We start from the raw sequence: 17874 nt of genomic DNA, 5'->3' as shown, positions 1-17874 counted from the left end.
TCGGACAAAAGGAAAAGAAACGGCGGAGAATACGGGAACGGAGAGAGACGCAGAGGGCCACACAAGAGGAATAGCTTGGAGACGCTCTTCGCAGTTTATCATCTCGCTCGGCTTTCAGAGGATTGTTAGAGGGGAAACTGAGATCAGGAGCCTTCTAGCCATGAATGTCCAATTTGGAGACCGCTGCTTGTACGTACTGATGACTACAAAATACTAGCAGCTGTTCTCACACCATTTCCTCCCTATTGGCTTTTTCCCGCTCACGCTGCTCTTCCCTCTCTCTCTCTCTCTCCCCTCCAGCGCTCTGCGGTGATAGATAGACATATGTCTGCGACACCAAAGTGCCTATCTGGCCCTGGTGTGTCAGCTCACCTTTATCAAAGCATGCACAGGTATATCCAGCTGCCATGGCTCATTACACCACCGCAGCGTGCCTGAAATGTTTGAGCTGCTTCTGTCGCACCCCTCCCTCTACATCCCTCCCCCCCAACCCATCACCCCTGCGCTCTACTAACTTTGTAGCGCCCGAGCTAAAGGAGACAATTGAACGAAGGCCATTAGACAGCGGCGGCGGAAAAAATGGGCGCGGGTGAGTGATGGATGTTAGCACAGCCGCTCCGGCTGAGGGCAGGTGATCGGCGCTAACGAGGGAGCCATCAGGCCCCGTTCTGACAGATGGGGACGGGGCGGCTAATATTGGCAGGCGATTGACAGCGAGCGCGGTGATTAGCGTCGCTTAAAGCCGCCCCCCCTTACCTCTCACAGCCTGCCCCTCCTTGCACGGAGACTGACCGCTGGATGACACCGGCTGATTGTATTGACGGAGGGACAAAAGGGCAAAACGCTACTTTCTCTGGGAAAATTTACACTGGTTTGTGTGCTAGATAATTTTTTTTTTTAATCAGCTCTTGTTAATACACGCTTGTGCATTTTTAAAAAAACTTCAAAATTATAATAGGTAAAAGATTAGTATTTAAATATTAAAATGTATATTTAAATGTAAAATATATATAGCTTTTACATATATCAAATATATATAAGCATATTTTTTTCAAATTGTAAATTTACAAAGTTATAGAAAATCAATTCAAAAGTGTACAAAGTAAACATTTAAAAATATTTTTAAAAATATACGAATGATACACACAAATATATTTTTTATAATATAAATATATAAAGTATTTTTAGACATAGATATTAAATATTTAAATATATTAAATATTTAAATGTATACAATTTTGAAAAAATAAATTTTTAAATGTTTAATTTGTAGATTTAAAAATGTACCATTTAAACTCTTACAAACATACATAATTTACACCCACACACCCGTATGTGTATCAATTTATTTTTTAATTAATTCATTTTAAAGGTTTCATTTGTATATATTAAATGTGTAAATTAAACATTTTAAAATGTTAAGAATTTTTATTTATTTATTTATTACAAATAATATATGTAGTCTTTCTAAAATGATACATAATAATTATAAAATAGCAATGCTATTACATATAATTTTGGGTGATGTACAACATGCCACATACATATCTAAAATATTAATTTATCAAATTTATCAATTTAAACTACATATATTTTTGTAAACGAAATAAAAACATTACAAAGTAAAAGAAAAAAATTAAAAAGTGTACAAATTAAACATTTAAAAATATAAAATTCTTAAAGGCATTATACATACACAAATATATTTTTTAATTGTTTTTAGATTTTTAAATATGTGATTTTTAAAAATGTGTAAACATTTAATTTGTGTGTGTGTAATGTATTTTTTATATTTTAAAAACGTACAATTTAAATTTAATTTGTATTATTATTATTATTATTATTATTACTTTATTTATTTATTTATTATTTATTTTATTTTATTTATTTATTTTTTTTACAAATAACATATTTAGCCTTTCTAAAAGAATATATAATAATTAGAAAAAACAGTTCTATTTAATATATTTTTAGGTTAAGTATAACATGCCACATGCATATCTAAAATATTAATTGATCATAATCTGCATATATATATTTGTAAACTAACATTTAAAAAAAATGTAAATTAATTTACAAAGTAAAAGAAAAATTAAAGTGTACAAATTCAACATCTGAAAAGACATTATACATACATTTTTTTGAAAAAAGTTTATACATTTTTAAATATATGAAAATTTATGTTTGTGTAATGAATTTTTTTTGTTTAATATTTTTGTTTTCATATTTTTTAAAGTTTAATTTGTGCATTTAAGAATGTACCATTTAAGCTTTTACAAACACATTTTAATTTAAATTTTTTGTTTTTGTACAACTAACTGATGTAGTCTTTCCAAAAGAATATATAACAATATAAGCAATGCTATTTAATATCATTTTAGGTGAAGTATAACATGCCACAACACAACTTCAGCTACCCAAATATGTAAAGACTGGAAATTTCCAACTTCCTTCTTAAAATGTTGAAACTCACTTTTCCTTATCTCTTCAGTGTGTTTTCTAGTCCATCCATTACCCTCATGTGCTAGGCTACCAAAACTCCTTTACCCATCCGATTATCCATCCATCTATCATCCGCTCTCCAAAATTGTATCAAAACAATGAGGCAATAATGATCTAAACCCTCTGCTAGTGTGGTGGACCCACGACAATGAGACCGGCGCTACCGTTCATGGCCTGCGGACACGCAGATCTATAATAAATCCTTCAGCGCTAGTGTGCTGTTCCGTAGGAGCTGGTTCACCTTGTTAGGAGCTAACAAACAGCCTTGGGCCTCCTGGTTAGCTGCACAACTCCATTAGTCATCTGATGAAGAGCCCATGTCTGATACCAGCACAACAGCAAGGCAACCACTCCATCTTTACCTGCAAGAGAAGACTTCAGTTATGGCCATGCTAAAGCACTTTTCTATGGTTAGCATTTGAATACATTGCAGGTGCTAACAACATCTATTAATGTTAGAATCCTAAAACATCAATGCATTGAACTTTTCACTAGAAGCAAGCTATGAATAAATCAAAAACAAAACTAAAGGTACAACAAAAAAAGGTTTACCATTGTAATCTATGAGTGTACAACTTTACTTCAAATGTAAGCGGCACTTTGTGAGGATACAGGCTGCGTTTTATCGAACTGAAGCCCTGGCGCTATTTTGTTGGTCAGTGAATCAGTCTAAACTGTTTAAGCTCTGATCTGTGGTGCCTCATAATGAGGCAGATACCTTATTCCAGTCGTATTTGTCTCTCTTAGTTTGAGGCCGATAGGATGACATTGACTTAGAAACGGCCTCTGAAAATGCCAGACGTGGAGCCATTTTGGGTCCGGATCAATGGTGTAATCTGGTGCCTTGGAGACTGTGAACTTCCTCTTGCCTGTATGGGTCAAAGGGGAAGACAAACAGGCGAGCATTACATTTTACAGCCTGCATTTATTTACCCTCTATACATTTCACATACACTTATGAGAGAGAATGTTCGTTGAACCTAGACATCATAACTTCCAATTAAACTCAGTTCAAGCTAAATGTCTTTGTGGTAAAGAGGAAGGAAATGTAATTTATTTCCATTGGCTACTGGAAATGTTTAATATTGTATTTGGTGAGAACTGGAGGCTAACCGGACCTGATACTGGTTTCACGCATTGTTATTTATTTCTTCTTATTAAAGCAATAAACAGCAAGGCCATATTACAATAATTTTACCCTGATCTCATGGCGAAACGTACATACCTGTGGGAACGTTTTCGTGAGACGTGAAATATGTACAAATAAGTACATATCACTGGAAAAGGTTCAAACACTCACTGAAGATCCTGAAAGAAACATGATGCATTAAGAGACAGGGGGTGAAAACTTCTTTTTGAATTTGACATCTTCATCCTGTTCAAAAGTTTTCACACCCCCAGCTCTTAATGCATTGTGTTTCCTACTGGAGCATCAGTGAATGTTTGAGCCTTTTTTAATAGTTGTGTTTGAGTCCCTCAGTTGTCCTTGGTGTGAAAAGATTGATCTCAAAATCATACAGTCACTGCTTGAAAGGGTTCAAACATGCAAAAGATGCTGGAAAACTGAAAAATCTACAGGATTTTTCTGAAGAACAGTGCTCAGTTTAACTGTTCAGAACAAACAAGAACAATGAACAACCATAACAAAACAAAAAAGCGTTCATAGATCATCCAGGTAACCACACACAGTATTAAGAACAATTGGTTCCCAAACTTTTGAAGGGGGTTATTTGCTATTTTTTTTTTTTTCATCTTGTTGACTATGTAAACATCTTTTATGTAAAATATCTTACTCAGGACAGTACTAAATAAAAAATAACATGCATTTTGTATGATCTCTCTTATATCTTATATTACATTATTCACATTTTCACAGATTCCGCAAGGGGTTCCCAAACTTTCGCATGCAACTGTCCTTCACTTGTTTCATTACTGAGCGAATCAACATTTTTGAATGAATCTCTTGAATGAGTGATTCAATGACAAATACATTTTTTAATCACTTGTCACTAGTGGCGAAAATGAAGTCAACATAATCATCAAACATTATTTGAAGCGCCAGTTTGAAGCGAAAATTACTTTTAAAAGACAAACTACTGTATTTGAATCCTTACCACAGACATCAGTGCTTATATCCAAACTATAAATGGTTGAAAATTGGTTGTGAAACTCATACCTAAACATAACTGTAACGGTAACTGCTCTCTCTGCCTCAGTGCGAACACAGATTTGAATGTTACGGTATGACTTTATCAACGGTTTAATAATTACAGACGAATCGTTGTCATTTAGAAATAAGATCGGGTGGGTGTTTGAATCAAGAACGCAATCTTTTAACGATTAATCATGCAGGTCTACAGGTAATTGCCTAAAACCTTCCTTAACTATGGTAAAAACCATAAACAATAATAAACATTTCTTCCAGCAAGTAATATAGTAATATAGCCAAACCATGTAGTTTTTGTAGCAACCTGATGGATTAACAAGGACATGATTCAAAATTTAGTTCTCTCAAAAATAACTGCTAAATTGGCAGAACACAAATACTTTGTTTTCCCAGTTTGGATTTGTTTGTTCACTAAATGCCAAAAAAAAAAAAAAAAAAAAAAAAAAAAAACACTTGACACCTACAGATTTCAGTTCGGAAGTAAAGATACTTGAGGATTTTTTGTGCACATTTCACATATACAATATCAAAATCAACAACAATAGTACAAATCAGCAGCATTATTCAATAAGACCAGTATGTTTAGACAAGTGTGGTTGGCTAGTTGGGACAATATTTAATATGCCAAAGTCTAACTAGCATGTGTTTTGTTGTTGTTTTGTTTTTAAGATTCAAGCAATTAATTTTTTGGTATCTGTGACTGAAATTCATCTTGTGGTAGGTTAATAACGTTTTTTTTTAATAGTGTAATTTGTGGTCGCAATTATGTTTTCATGCATTTTATAGTGGTTTAATACAATTAGTCCAGTCAAAATTAACAAAACTATCAGTTTTACAATAACCCATTGTTAATAAAAATGTTTTTAAGAAAATTCTATTCCTTGTGTTACAGATTATCATTTAACAGGTGCTTTTTTGTTTTCTACAAAGTGTCTTCCTGTGCACATTCAGTCACCTCACTTATTTGTTTTAGAAGAAATACATCTGTTGAGACTGGCTTTAATTAAAATATTGCGTATTTAATCATGTTACATGAAATGCTGATGATCATCTATTGCTCAGCTGTGTTTATAGAAACATTCTGTGGGTGGAGACTAAAAAGGCTTTGAGTTTTAGCTTCACCTCTCTTTCTCTCAGGGCTTTAATTGGGATGTGTGCAGGCTGACACTCAAATGCTGCGTGGGTGATTTGAGGCGAAGAGTATGATATCACCTTCTCACAAACACACACTAAGAGACGGGGCAAGAGAGTGTGTAGAAGGCTGCAGGCGCTCCAATGGACAGCGAGTCTCATAAATCCAGCTGTGTGTGATTTGTGCTAAAGCATTGTTATGAAACTCGGTTCGTGGAAATAGAGGACAGCGTTGAAAAAAAGGAGGGGAAAAAACGACACAGAAATCAAAGATATCCATCAAATTAACACATCAATGGCTTGATTGTAATCTCCCCCGGCACTGCACCGCAAACACTTGCTCTGCCACCGACGGGCACAGAGCTGTGATTTATCAATGCAAAGCTAATAGCATCAATATGAATCTAACTAAAAATCAATATTTCATTACTAAATTGTTGGAGGGAATGAAGAGGGATGAGAGGGGTGGGATGGTTCTCCTGGGTGAGAGCATCTGGAGTTCACTGTGACACGATGAGTGATGCGTGACTCTGGGGTGCTGGGAGAGGACACGGGGAGGACAGCAGGCCGGAGTCCTACCACAGCCACGGTGCTGCGTCTCAGACTTTTACCCTGCGCCGTCTCCGTCATATCTTTTTGTCCCCGTTGCCTCTTTAGCGGTCACACTGTTTCTTATGTATTTTTAAAAAGATGTAAAAGGACACTTCTTATTAACTGCATTGACTCTTTGTCAATTTCATTGACTAAACTAACAAAAACTGGTGTAGGATGCTTTTTCTTTTGTTTCTTCTAGACTTTTCTTGTTTTTGTTTTTTTGTAGGTGTTCTTGTAAAGTGTGGTTCTACTGTATCTAGGGGTGACATACAGTTTTTGGGTGCTTGACGCTTTAAGTGAGATAAGACATGGCCAAAGAAAAATCTAATATTTTTTAAAAGTAAAAGAGAGAGAGTTTTTCAGAATTTTGTATTTAGTGAAATGTATTCAAATTACTAATGTTTTTTTCTTTGACCAATTTATCAGTTATTTTCTAAAGAACTGAATTATGAACTTGCATTTAGCTATTCTTTTTAATAGTTAACTTTTAACTATTTTACAGATCATCAGTCATCTGAGCTTGGTAAATAGTGGTCACAGGCTAATATTTACTTTAAATTTCACCAAGCTGATTACTTACTAAAAACAACCACAGATCATGTTTCATGCCATTTTAAGTCTTTTTTTTTTTTGACATAAGTGGTTATATATGTGTGTAAGTTGCAGTGTTGGGCACGTAACTTCAAAAAGGTAGTTAGTTATAGTTACTTCTCAGAAATAGAGTTAGAACGTTAAATCATCATAAAAGTAACTAATTACATGAAAAGTAACCATTGTGTTACTTAAAAAAAAAAAAAGTCAAATATGTAAAATAACTTTGATGCCCCTAATATTAAATATGTTAAGTGAATAAAGCATTGTACATTGTACTAATCTACACTATTTTAATGTTGCTGTGGTACAATGCGAGAGACACCTTCAGGGGCTAAATACCATGATATTGGGATCGCTTCAACCCGCGGACATGGAAAAGATCCCACAGATAAGAACAAGGTATCATTTGAAATGGCAAAGGGTCTACTTTTAATTGTGTCATAATAACAACAAAACAAGGTACTTTTGTAAAATAAAGACAATAAACAGGGTGCGCTTTCTGCCGTCTTAGTCTCCGTCACCTCTCGTCACAGACACGTAAAAAAAAAACAACAACCTGAATCTCAGCGAATACCTTCTTTACAGACATGAGAAATATATGTATAGAAAGCTTGAAATGTCTACATTTAAATGAAGTAAATCACATCAAAAACAAATATTCTCTGATAAAGTAATCTGTATACCAACGCAAGCTCCAGTTTTTTCCCGTCACTATCTTCAGTTTAATCACGACCACGAGCGGCTCCTCTTTTCAAAAGTTAAACATCCACGTGAGACGGGCGGACATGTAGGTAACCTCAGTAAACAAACGTGAACATTCATCAAAATCTTCTCGGCTACTTTTCGTTTCTGGAAGAAGATGTGCTGAGAGGAATAAGCCAGAATTTACCTCAGAAGAAGAATGCAACGCGATGTGCTGCTTTGCAGGTCCTATGGTTGAGAGAGAGCCTACTCAGATGAAACCGCTTCAGATTTCATCCTACAGATAAGAATAAGGTATCGTAAACTGCAAAGGGTGTATAGTCATAATGACAACAAAACAGTGTACTTTTGTAAAATAAAGACAATAAACAGGGTGGGCTCTCTGCCTGTGCGGTGCGCTGTCTTGGTTTCCGTCACCTCTCTTCACAGACACGTAAATAAAAAACCTCAAAATCTCAGCGAATACCTACTTTACAGACATGAGAAATATATGTATAGAAGCTTGAAATGTCACTTTTAAATGAAGCAAGTCACATCAAAAACAAATTTTCTCTGATAAAGTAATATGTATACCAATGCAAGCTCCAGTTTTTCTCGTCATTATCTCTAATGTAATCACGGCCACGTAGGTAACCTCCATTAACAAACGTGAACATTCCACAAGTTCATCATCGGCCCCCCTCAGTCAGCTCAATTACAGTAACGCCGCATTTTATTGTCAGTAACGTAACAGCGTTGTAATGGGAGAAACAGTAATTCGTTTGATTACTCGTTACTGAAAAAGTAATGCCGTTAATAAAGCCATTTATTTATAATGCCATTATTCACATCACTTTTTTAAATTAGTCTACCCATTAACTCCATTATATTGTTCATTCAGACTGATTCACAAAGAAAGAGGCAGGGTTTATCGCATGAACGAATCACAGCCAAACATAACCAGTCATATCCAATCATATCACCAATCATTCTCTATTACCCCCCACCAATCTCACAACACGCTTTAGGGGGTTTGTTAAAACTCCATGGGCTCAGGGGAGGCGAGAGAGACGCAGAGTCCCGCTGTAACTCTACCTGCTGGTGATGCTGTTGGACAATATTTCTTTAAAAAAAATGAGTGATTTATACACTTTTTAATGCTATGTTTTGTAATATTGGCGCTGTTTTATTTTTGTACTATGAATTGGCTCTCTTGCCTTTACCCAAGGCTAAACTTTAAAATATTAAAATGAAAATTATGTCATTAATTATGCATTACTATGATTTACTTTGTATCTTGTGTTTTATTTTCTACTGAACACAAAAGGAGTGCTGTTTTAGAATGCCAGTGCTATGGGTGAAACATAAAAAAGGAGCACCATAAAAATATTATTTTATTTTAAATTTAAAGACAAATCTGTCTTTCTGACAAAGTGTATTCACTTTTATCAGTAAATGAGAGCATCACTATGCAGCTGGATCAAGGTGCACATACATTTAAGGGTTCACACTGAAGATTCTGTCAGTAAGGTGATACTCAACATTTCAGTGTACTCTTTAAGATCTGATTTCACACATCCTTTTTTCCTCTGACTCTTTGTTGCTCTTACAGTATATTCTACACTCGCTGATTGAACCTCAGGATTTTTTTCAGATATTAAAGCGTTTGCAGTCAGTGGCGAATCACTGGAGGATCTCCTCTTTACTGTGTTTTGCTGCCTGCATTTTCTCGCTGCAACGTGTCAATACAGAAAGATCTGAGACTGGAAGCCCGGTCTTAGAACTTTCCTTTCAATTCGACGCTAACGATCAGACGCTCCGATACACGCACGATTAGCCATAGCGTATGAAATGGTAGGCAGAAGCCTCTTTGCCCCTCGTTGCTTCCCCATGAACCATAGCAGCATCTATTTTGGCAGTCCTCCACTCTTCAAACGCCAAACATTTAGACTATTTACCATTTAAATGATCGCCGTTTTTTATCTAGCAGCCTGTGAGAGTGCTTTCGACATGCACAGATTGACATGCCTATGTTTTTAATGCCTCGGGGCAAACCCTCTGGAGTTTAAAACCAACAGACTTTCTGCTAGTGCTGAGAAAACAGCATTTGATCTCTGAAGGAGCAGCAGCCACACTAATGATGATATGCAAGCGCTAGCTAACTTTTTCGCAGGGTGGAAGAAGAGAGAGAGAGTGGAAGAAGGAGAAGAAGAAAAAACGCAAAGTATGACAACTCCCAAAGGTGAGATCTGTGCCAATGATTTGTTTGCTCTTCCTTCAGGGCTTCAAGAATTCGTTTATTTTTCCTGATATATTTCCATCCTATTAATTCATCTCTTTTTAAGGTCAAGTTTGCACTAATATCTCCAAAATAAATGTCCCAGAAGAGGGATGAATATTGCATTTAGCGAGCGCCGAGTTTTAAGAGACAGCTGTAGGAAGAGGCAGGGACGTGATGTTGAGTTATCCCAGTCGAGATGTTAGCTCGCTAGAGCTGTGATCGGTATTGTATCACACAGGCTACACCAGAGACGAGCCAAACCCCATGCCGACTGCCGTAATTATTAGCTGCAAACGGACTCAGCTTGAGCACTATTAGAGCGGATTAACAAACGTTCCAGCCATAATTATCAAAGGTGCAAAAGCAGGTGTTTAGGAACCGAATTAACGGAGGAGGAACCGCGGCGCTGCTGAGAGCACATCAGGATGGAGAGGGGAGGGGGAAACTTAAAAAAAACAAAAAAACAAACTTCATTAAAAATCTGTAAATTTGTTCTCGGACTTTTTGTCTGATTTTCAGATTGCCGGGACTTGCTCTATTGTCGCCAGTTTTAACACGTGATTAAACAGCACATGGGATGAGGGGATCTGTTGGAAACAAATCGTCAGGGGAACGCTTCCGTGTTTCGCGGCAGATGTTTGTTCATAGGCGGACTGGAGAAGTGTGGCCGTTTCCCAAAGGACAGGCAGGAAGTGGTGAGGTTTTGGGTGTTAGAAAAAAAAGAAGGAAAGATGCTCTTACCGCTGTTTGGTAAACGGATTCATAATTTGCATTTATTATTCTCGTTCCCTCTGAATTTTCCTTGTCGTCCCTGAGGAAATAACCAGAAAAACAGTTCTAATGACTACAATATTCAGGCTATTACACTTTCTTTTGTAAGTTTGCAAATCAAATTCCCATCATTGTCAGCAGTGAGGGTGGGGTATCAAACAGCACTTGAAGTGAAAAAATGAGGTGTTGCTGCTCCTTGTTTGCATATGCGAACTACAGTTCAAAAGTTTAGGCTTGGTGTTTTTTTAAAATAAGTATTTTATGCTTTCAAAGGCTGCCTTTATTTGATCTAAAACAAATAAAAACCTTGAGTTCTCTTTTAAGTCTTGTTCTTCACTGGAAAAATTCACACAAAAATGATGTCAATACCCATCTTGTTGAGCAAGTGCTGTCACTTTTAGACAATGCGTGGATCCATTAGACTGATACTGTACGTTCAACCGACTATGTTTGCTAGGATACTTAATGTTAATCAAACAATAAAAAACAAAGAAAATCACTCACTGCTCTTGAGTGAATAGCTTTTGTAACTTTAATATGGATCTATCTTTAATTTACACAGTCAAATATGCAATAAGTTTTAGAGACTTGAAACTTGCACCTACAATGCGACCAAGGCTCACCCCAATTGGCCTGACGGGGGCGCTACGGCGAACAAAAGTACGAAACCATAACTCCTAAACCGTCAGTCGAAGGCTCAAGTGTCTTATTGGAATCCTTGGCTCGTGGCGGATAAAGCACACGGCTCAGATTCGATTGCGAGCCTGGCGAAATTTTTGGGTATTTAGATTTTTTGACTCCAGATCCTCTGGAGAGTGAATATCAAAAAAATAAAAAAAAAGTTAAACCTTCGACTCTCCATCCCAAAGGGACGCCAAAACGCTCAAAAGGAGCAGGGCCACTTTTAGTAAAATGCTTATAACTCCTGAACGGAATGAGATATCTCCATCAAACTTGGTAAGAGTTTAAGTAACACTTAGGTAAGAGCTCAATCTGAGGTCACAAAAAGAAAAAATGGTGTGCACGGTCATGGTCCAAAGTGCCACAAGTGTCTATAAGGATATTTGTGTATCTCAAAAAACATGGCCGCCATTGCCCGACCAATTTTGAGCACCTGTTAGACAAGGTTAATTGAGGGTGAAACACGAAACACTGTGGGCCTGTTTGACACACGACCCCAAAGGTCTGAGAGAAATTTCAAATTAATCAGGGGGGCCGACATCACATCCTTCAAGGGTGTAAACGATTGTACATTGCACGTTTTTTTCACAAATATGTGCGATATACATATCATACAATAGGCCTCCTCATTTCAGACAACTTTGCCACTAAAACCAATGTTGTAAATTAAAACGTTTGTTAAATAATTGATGTCAAAAACCTATTTTTGTGAACTAGTCCAAAATTTTTTTGCTCAATCTGGAAAAAAAAATACTGGACTCTCTAGATCAATAATAATAATAATAATAATAATAATAATAATAATAATAATAATAATTTACCCTTTGGGAGGCTATAACGGGTTCGTTTAGAAAAGGGGCCAGTCCAAATTTACCCAAAAATTCTATAATGCCTAAAGGAAAACTCAAAATTTCACGAAACCCGGTGAGCACAAGCATGCAAAGTTTTAAGGCAATCGGACAACAGCTGGCGCTATAACAGTTAAAAAGGACTTAAAAACACTGTACAGTGTTTCTATGGTAAATGACCTAGATGTGCCAAAAACGCTTTTTAATCATTGATTTAGGTGAGTACAGTCTTGCTAAATAATATGTAATGTCTTTTTCCATAAATGCTTAAATGCCTTAAGTGCTTGAACCCCAGTAATTGCTGCTTGCAGCTTTAGTTTTATTTGTATCTTTGCTCAATCTGTGCCGTTGCTTGCAGTTAGATTATTTGTTCTTATTTCTTTAATTTTATTTGACAGTATAATTATTTTTCCCTAAACATAGCACATACCAAAACCGTGACTCTAAAACCATGATACAAACTGAACCGTGAGTAATTTGAACTGTGACATGCTAGTATTTACATACATACAAACGAATAATATTGTCCATAGAGGACAGTACCTAATTCAAAAAATTGTGCCTCAAAATGAGCAAAATATTGTAATAACGCACATTTTGATGACAAAAATGTCAGATATTTAATCCTATTCATAATCCTATTAGTGCTGTGATATCCTAATGCAACCTATATCTAGACATTTTTCACTTTTTTACTCAAATTTAGGGCTAAATTCAGAAAATATTTGCTTTTTAACATAGCTTTCTAGATAAGATGCTTATTGGCTTGGAAATAATTAAAGTCAAACATGAAAATGTTAGAATCTGCAAAAGCAAAACAAAACAAAAGAGTCAGTCCAGCAAAACACTTTTTAAATTCTGACTCAGAGCTGTTTCTTTCCTGAAGTAGGGACAGAAAAGAGACTGACAATTGATGAGAGCTGCCGGTACACAAGAATTATTCCTGACTAATATCAACCCACTTCAAACACTGGTATCAGTGCAATCAAATGCTGAATTTGACAATGGGCTGTACAAATAATATAAAACGAGTATGAAAACACACCCATAGTCCTTTTAGAAAGCTAAACGAGGGACCTTGACCCTGGGGGCCACTAGGAACACTAGGGCAAAGGAGGCCTTCTGTGCTTATAGCCCCCTCTCTGCCCTCCTTTGGCAGGTGAACAGACAAGGGCCTCACCCACAGGCTGTAGGCTCTTTTACATTCACGCTAAGGGAACGGATGCCCTGACGGATGCCAGTTCACGCACCCCACAATCATGGGCACACCTGCCTGGGCGTAAACACCAAAACGAGGGTCACCGCTGCGAGTCTGATGGGGGTAAGACCCTTGGCTTTACCAAGGCCACAGATCCCAATCTGGCGTATGTATGGACGGCTCTGTCAACAAACGGATCGCCTGTCTTGGCACTAAAAGAGATGTCGGCTGCTGTCCTCGGTGACTTTAACTGGCATGTAAGAAGCTAAAGGGCATAAAACGCAGAAGACTGGTCCGGCACCCGCACAAGTATGTCCAAACGCCATAACACGCTGTTTCCAAACGGGTCCTGACCTCTAGCTCCGGGGCAAACAGGCCGGGTTGAAGTTATTCATGTCGAGTCTGTGTCTCCTCCACCATCTTCACTTACACATAAGGAGCGCTGGCTTGTTTACCGCTGCCCCGGTCTCGCCTGCCAGGGACCGTTCTAATCACATTACCAATTTTACATTAGCAATTTTACCTCGTACGTCTCACATAATGGCCGACACGTATCGTAGATCTTGATTTCTGCAGGAAGCATTTAGAGCGAAGCTTAGTCTCCTGAGATCTGACCATTTGTACTTGACCCTTTTGTGGGGCACCGTGATGCATTTCAGTACGTTTAACAACTCTTCTTGAAAGTCGCATGTCGACTCGCCTCGACTGACCTGACGTTATATGTGGGTTTGTACAGTTTTAAGGGCTTTATAAGCAATGACCAACTGCGAAAACAAACTTTTCAGATGAAGCCACAGATTTGGACCGCTCCCAACGAGAGGACAAACCGATCATTTTTCCTCTTCGGCGCCGTCCAACATCTCGTTCTTATTTTGGCATCGCACGTCCTCCTCTGTGCGGAGTAGAGGAAAGGAGAGGAGAGGAGGTGAGAGAACGAACACAGGAGAGAAACCGACAGAGAGAGGGAGCGTCTCGAAGCACAATCGATCTTTGTTGAACAAACTCCTAGCAGATGGCGCTGTGTGTTGGTGACACATTGCCACCCACACTGCTGACTGACTCACTGTTTGCCACGTTTGTGATAAATCACTAAGCTCGAACGATACTGTACCGTAAACATCATTCGGCTCGACACAAACAAGCTGCGATCTGATCCTTCATTCAATCCGTTTGATGCCGAAGTAAATACATATCAATCAAAATCGTCTTTCCATACCTGAAATGTCTTAGTTACACGAATTGGTCTCAAGTATAGGGCTGCCGCTCGGATTCACAAGGCCTGGAACAAAAATGATAAGTGTGGGCTCAGCAGTGTAAACACACATTTAGTGGGTTGCTCTAGTCCCTTAAGAATTAAAAATAGAAACAAATGAGTCAATTGTTGATATGCAGTAAAATTATAGAACTATAAAAAATGATGGTAAATGGCATAGCACAGATTAATTGTTCTGAATTGAATGAGTAATGTCTGAGTTAATACTGAAATTACTTCTGATCGTACACTTTTCTTTTATCAAATATGACCACAGTTTAAGATCTTTTTTTAAACTCTACACAGACGCCATAGAAGAACATTTTTTGTCTAAATGGTTCCATTAAGAACCTTTAACATCTGAAGAACCTTTCTGTTTCACAAAAGGTTCTTTGTGGTGAAAGAAGGTTCTTCAGATTATAAAAAGGTCAGAAAGAGATGGTTCATTAAAGAACCTTTGACTGAATGGTTCTTTGTGGAACCAAAAATGTTTCTTCTATGGAATCACTGTGAAGAACCTTTTAAAGCACCTTTATTTTTAAGAGTGTAGGAGAAATCTATAAAATCTGAAAAGCAGAGAGGATCAGTTTCATCTCTCATTTAATGTTATTCTTGTCTAAGACAAAGATTTGAGAAATTAAAGAGATGGGGAGCAGCAAATAGCATAAAGTTTATATATGTGAAAAACAAATGCACAAAAACTACTGTATACTAACCATGTCTTGCTCTTTCTGTTACAACATTGCTGAGATCACTTCTGAAACTAGGAGACACTGGTGTGAAATCTGTCAAATCTGAAAAGCATAAAGCCTTGATTAACTCTCCATCTGATCTACACACAAGAAACAAACATGAAATGAAAGATTATATTTGTGATTTGTTCATACTGCGTATGTAAAATTCACACTGGGTCAAAGCTTAAGCTGTAAATTACACTAACCATGGCACATTCCTTCGATCCCGGCATTAACTGTCCTTTTGTATTAAACTTGATTAACAACATCTTTTCACGACTGTACGAAATACAGTACATTTTTAGGGAGGAGGATTTGGGCTGGAGCTGAATGAACAGACTATTCCACAGAGACAGGAAATCTTCAGCGGCTCTATCTCTGATGAGTATCAGCTATTAGCTGCTTTTGGCTGGATATTCTCCTGGGCTCTGCTTCTGCTGAGCGCTGGGCTGCACCGCTCTCTCCTTATCATGCCTGTCCACCTGTCACACTTGGCCCTTCTGTCCACTCCCTGCTGCGTTAACTGTTAAACACACACTCACACACACACATTACTCACTCATCTAATCAATCACTCGAAGACTTTTACATGTATGAAAAAATGCACACACCAAGCTGTCCCATCTGCCCCCTTGAATTAGTAAGCCAAGTGGATCTTGAATGTAACTTATAAATAAATAAATACATATTTTTTTTATTCTATCTATCTATATAAATAAATATACATATAATTGTGCTGTCAAACGATTAATCGTGATTAATCGCATCCAAATTTAAAAATTTGGTTTACATAAAGTGTGTGTGCTGTGTATATTCATTATGTATATATAAACACACACATGCACGTATATATTTAAGAAAAAAATTATGTTTCGATATTAAAAAATGTATATATAATATCAATTGTATCAACATGTACATATTTTTAAAATATATACTGTATGTGTGTGTATTATATATACATAATAAATATACACAGTATACACACACATATGTAAACAAAAACTTTTAATATATGTATAAATTATATGTGCATATATGACCCTGGACCACAAAACTTAAGTCTTAAGTAGTACGGGTATATTTGTAGCAATAGCCAACAATACATTGTATGGGTTAAAACGATCAAGTTTTCTTTTATGCCAAAAATCATTAGGATATTAAGAAAATATCACGTTCCATGAAGATATTTTGTAAATTTCCTACCGTAAATATATCATAACTTAATTTTTGATTAGTAATATGCATTGCTAAGATCTTCTTTGGACAACTTTAAAGATGATTTTCTCAATTTTTCTCAGTATTTAGATTTTTTTGCACCCTCAGATTCCAGATTTTCAAATAGTTGTATCTCAAAATACTGCCCTATCCTAACAAATTATACCTCAATAAAAAGATTATTTATTTTTTGACACTATGACTGGTTTTGAGGTCCTGGGTCACATATGTGTGTGCGTTTGTAGTGTTATTGTATTATTATTATATAATATATTAAATGTGTATTTAAACAATAATTAAATGAACGAATACATCTTGTTTCGTAAATCTAAATGCTACAATACATCTTAATTTATATTTAATTTATATATACAATAACAATAATAAAATAATAACAACAAATGTAAAAACAGGATACCAAAAGAAGTTCTTATATATTTCAGTGAACCAAAACTGTCACAGAGGCCTCTGCAAAAAAAAAGGTACATGCCCAGCAAAAAGGTCTTTGACATCCTCAAGGAAACCAAAAATACCAGTCAAAACCTTGTGCACATGCACTAATATGAATAATCACTCAAATTAATGCGTATAATGCTTAAAAACTCAGTCCGACATTCACCAGCCAAAGGTCAATCCTGCAAAGGCCCAGTGGACACGGATCGTGTGCCAAGCCGACACGTTTATTCTCGCATTTCGCATGCGCTATCAAAAGGCAGAAGGATGCAGGAAACCTCCAGACTCTTGCCTTGACAGAGTTAAAACCGCAGGTCGCCCTCACGCGATCGCAGAGACTAGAACTGCTGTGACAGGTTTTCTCCTCGCGCTCTTCCTCGGTGCCGTTCCATAAAAGCTCACGCGCTTTGACGCTAATGTTTTTCCGAAGCCCTCCCTTAACGACGCTGAAATAAAGTCCTTCCCCTGAGGAGACACTGGCATTAGAGTCAAGCCAAGTCGCGATAGTGCCACCACCGCGCCACCGGTTTATTCGCGAGCGCTCGCTGCCGCTATTGACTCGGCGGATTAGCGCGCCGCGCATGAGCCCCCCTTGGCCCCCACCGCCAGGATACATGAGAACAGAATGGGGTCAGAGGCGCGTTAGGACAGAACACACTTAGATGCACCAGATTAGATTATTTGAAGCCCTTTGCCGAGCTCTCGTCTTGACAACAAATATCCCCGGGCCGCCCGGAGATGGTCACTGGGCGACTGCTCGCGACGTGGC

General features: G+C 37.3%; 1 long non-coding RNA gene across 1 annotated transcript; it reads right to left on the bottom strand.

Annotated features, from left to right (window-relative positions):
- Positions 1-3226: 3226 nt before the first annotated feature.
- On the bottom strand, positions 3227-15784 carry LOC127182095 (uncharacterized). The gene is made up of 5 exons (XR_007829845.1): positions 15641-15784; positions 15417-15494; positions 14665-14727; positions 10692-10761; positions 3227-3371 (listed from the first exon to the last, which is right to left on the bottom strand). It is a non-coding gene; the product is annotated as an uncharacterized LOC127182095 (long non-coding RNA).
- Between the last annotated feature and the right edge of the window lie 2090 nt (positions 15785-17874).

Source organism: Labeo rohita, chromosome 19 (assembly GCF_022985175.1).
Source record: "Labeo rohita strain BAU-BD-2019 chromosome 19, IGBB_LRoh.1.0, whole genome shotgun sequence".
In the NCBI taxonomy this organism is placed as follows: Eukaryota; Metazoa; Chordata; class Actinopteri; order Cypriniformes; family Cyprinidae; genus Labeo; species Labeo rohita.
This window is presented reverse-complemented; position numbering and strand designations above follow the sequence as displayed.